The following is a 3,913-nucleotide window of genomic DNA, read 5'->3' as shown; positions in this document are numbered from 1 at the left end:
CTCTCACTTGTATGAATTCTGAGGTGCTGAGTAGTGTGTGAACAACTATTGGAGACTCTGTCACCTATTTTACATTTATATCATTTCTGTGCTATAATGTCTCTGGTGTGAAATAGTGTTGAACTACTGAGAAATAAGGGTTGACTCATCCTTAAAGACACTGATGCAATGTTTTCATTGTAAAACTTCTCTCCAGTATAAAATCTATAATGTTTAGTAAGATGTGATCTTCAATATTAAAAGCTTTGCGATTATTCACATTTATAGGACTTCTCTCTAATATGGGTTCTCTGGTGTCGAGTAAGTTATGATTGTTGATTAAAATCTTTGCCACATTCTGTACATTTGTAGGGCTTCTCTCCAGTGTGGATTCTCAGGTGCTGAGTAAGTGATGATTTTTGACTGAAACTCTTGCCACACAATTTACATTTGTAGAGCTTCTCTCCAGTATGAATACTTTTGTGCCAATTACGCTGTGAGATGCTATTAAAAGTTTTGCCACATTCTTCACAGCTGTAGGGCTTCTCTCCAATATGGATTCGCTGGTGCCAAGTGAGTGATGATATGTGATTAAAACTCTTGCCACACACTTTACATTTGTAGGGCTTCTCTCCAGTATGAATTCTTTTGTGACAATTAAGCTGTGATGTGCTATTAAAATCTTTGGCACACTCTTTACATTTGTAGGGCTTCTCTCCAGTGTGGATTCGCTGGTGCCGAGTAAATGATGATATTTGACTAAAACTCTTGCCACACACATTACAATTGTAGGCTTCTCTCCAGTATGAATCCTGTTGTGTTGATTAAGCTGTGAGTTTGTATTAAAACTCTTGCCACACACTTTACATTTGTAGGGCTTCTCTCCAGTATGAATCCTGTTGTGGCGATCAAGATTCGAGTATATATTAAAACTCTTGCCACACACTTTACATTTGTAGGGCTTCTCTCCAGTATGAATCCTGTTGTGGCGATCAAGATTCGAGTATATATTAAAACTCTTGCCACACACTTTACATTTGTAGGGCTTCTCTCCAGTGTGGACTCGCTGGTGCTGATTAACTGATGATTTTCGACTGAAACTCTTGCCACACACTTTACATTTGTAGGGCTTCTCTCCAGTATGAATCCTGTTGTGGCGATCAATATTTGAGTTTGTATTAAAACTCTTGCCACACACTGTACATTTGTAGTGCCTCTCTCCAGTATGAATCCTGTTGTGGTGATCAAGATTCGAGTTTATATTAAAACTCTTGCCACACACATTACATCTGTAGGGCTTCTCTCCAGTGTGGATTCGCTGGTGCTGAGTAACTGATGATTTTTGACTGAATCTCTTGCCACATACTTTACATTTGTAGGGCTTCTCTCCAGTATGAATCCTGTTGTGTTGATTAAGCTGTGAGTTTGTATTAAAACTTTTGTCACACACTTTACAAATGTAGGGCTTCTCTCCCGTATGAATGCTCTGGTAATTTTTAAGGCTTGGTTTTTTACTGAAACCTTTGCAAAATTGTTTACATATGCAGGGCATTACTCCAGGGTGTGTCCACTGGTGACAAATAAGATTGGAGCTTTTATTAGAAGTTTTGTCACATACTTTGCATTTGCATGGCATATCTCCTGTACGAACACTGTGATGTTGAGTAATGTTCTTGAGTGCATTGCATTCTTCACATTGGTAGGTCTTCTCCGCAGAATAAATTTTTTGGTGTTCAGTAAGGGTGAAAAAATTTTAAAGCTTTCACACACTTTTTACATTTACAGGTCTCTCCTTCAGTCTAAATCCTCTGTTACTTAACAAGTTATAACTTTTCACTAAAAGTTTTTTCACATTCTTTAAATTTGTGGAATTTGTCAGTGTCATAGTATCTGCTGTGTTTAAAAAATATATCAAAGCATTTGCCTGCTGAATATTTTCTATACATATGGGGCTGTCTTTCTCTATAAATTTTCTTGTATTAAGCAAGCTCTGCACTGTGGTTAAGAGCCCTTTCACATATCTTACACTTGCAGGTTTTGTCTTGGCTATGAATATTTTAATGAATACTAGTTTTTGATCACTGAAGCAAGGCTTTCCTACATGGACATCTTGGTAAATTTCCTTTAGAAAAGGATTAGGATTTCTCTATATTCATAAATTTTATCACCAAAGAAAATATACTGGTCATTACTCAGGGTAGAGAAATGGGCTTATTGTGTTACTTCTACCATTATCTATATAGTGCACTTTCCAGAAATCTGCACCAGAATTGTCATTAAGCAACAGTGAGGAAGTAGGAACCTTTTTACAATTCTTAATATTGTCCATTTGGGCACAAGCAGAAATTAATCTTTTGTTTCAGAAAAATGGATATTTTATAAAGAAACTCCCAAAAGAATCACTTTTAGAAATATCTTTTCTGTGCAAATGTTTGACTGGAATTTTAAATTAGTGCTACTTTTATAATTGGCCAAGTTGAAAACTGATGCATGGACTAGATTTCAAATTTTCCACATTGCCTTTCAGTTCAAAAATGGCTGTGGATTTATTCTTAAAGACATATAAAACTCCTCAAAATAATTGGAATACATTGAATTTTTTTCAGATATTGATTTTCTCTGGTGTCTTTTGACCATAAATTTTTTATCATAAATAGGGACTACTGATTGATTTTGTCTATTATAATACAATTTTTGAACTTTACTCTCACCTATATTTTCCCATTGTTTTCTTCGTTGTAAATAGTCAAAGTCACACTTTTCATATCTTCTCTCTCTCTCATTTATTCCCTGCTCTGGTAAAATTTGTTGATGATGATGAGAAGTCATGGCTGTAATAAATAAAAAACAAATATATTTTCTTACTGAACTGGACTGAGTGTATTTTGCAGACTGAAGAAATTACAGCAAAAATAACATCAGCAGAGGTGTGGATTATTAAATCCAAGTCTATCATTACTGTAGTAATATATAAATCAAATACAAATACACACAGAAAATTACTTTGAAAATTTTCCTAATCATCTTTATGTTCACAGTATCCAAGATTAGTACATTACAATGAAGAGTAATATAGTAGAGAAAAATGCATTGTGTTACAGAAAGAGATTTTTCCTTCAGAATATATTTTAAAAATCTACCAACTTTCTTCTGTTTCATTAAAATATAAAAATATGAAACATGTGAATATTTGGGGACTGTTCAAAAAGGGGTTTGCTTACCAACAGAAAAAAACATGGCTAAATCAACTGTAAGCAAAGTAATGAATCACTCAAAGGAAGTAGTCAATTATCATATAAAAGAAGTTTACTGAACTAAACCAACACACGAAAAACAGAATACAAATTAGTCAAGAATTGTTAATAGTAATAATCAGAAAATGTATGTTGAAAGACTTTCTTTAGAAAACGTCTGAAAGAGTCAGGGGTGGTTGTACATAGCAACATAGGAGGTTGAGCTAGAGGATCAAAATTTGAAGGCCAAAATAAAAAATGCAAAGTGCTAAATCTCCCTTTATTTATTTTTCCAGTACTAATAAACACATCTCAGAAAATAGAAAATATGAAACATCCAAGCAGCTCAGTTTTCTCCAAGTTGTAAAGATGCAAAGTAGGTTTTAATCCAAGTTTAAAAACTCAGGATACTGAAAGCATCCAAGAGAAAAAGATGGGTCACCTAGAAATGTGTAACCATATAATTGTGAAATCCTTAGTCGAATCTTCACAACACAGGAAGGAATTCAAGTCTATCTATATTCAAAGGATGAAAGAATAAAATTATCAACCAAGACATTATATTCACAGCTACTACCTTTCAAAAGAGAAGGAAAATGAAGTCTTTAAACATATAAAAATATACACACTATTCATCAACACTGCATCTGTTCTCCAAAATGTACTAAAGGTAACCCTTCATAATAAAATGTAAGTGCACA

The 3,913-nt window shown here is 34.0% G+C and overlaps 1 pseudogene; it reads right to left on the bottom strand.

Annotated features, from left to right (window-relative positions):
- Positions 1–251: 251 nt before the first annotated feature.
- LOC144371206 (uncharacterized) lies at positions 252–1,531 on the bottom strand (annotated as a pseudogene).
- Positions 1,532–3,913: the final 2,382 nt, after the last annotated feature.

The sequence above is a fragment of the Ictidomys tridecemlineatus genome, chromosome 16 (genome assembly GCF_052094955.1).
Source record: "Ictidomys tridecemlineatus isolate mIctTri1 chromosome 16, mIctTri1.hap1, whole genome shotgun sequence".
NCBI classification, from domain to species: domain Eukaryota; kingdom Metazoa; phylum Chordata; class Mammalia; order Rodentia; family Sciuridae; genus Ictidomys; species Ictidomys tridecemlineatus.
Note: the sequence above shows the minus strand (reverse complement) of the source record. Positions and strands in the feature narration are given on the sequence as shown.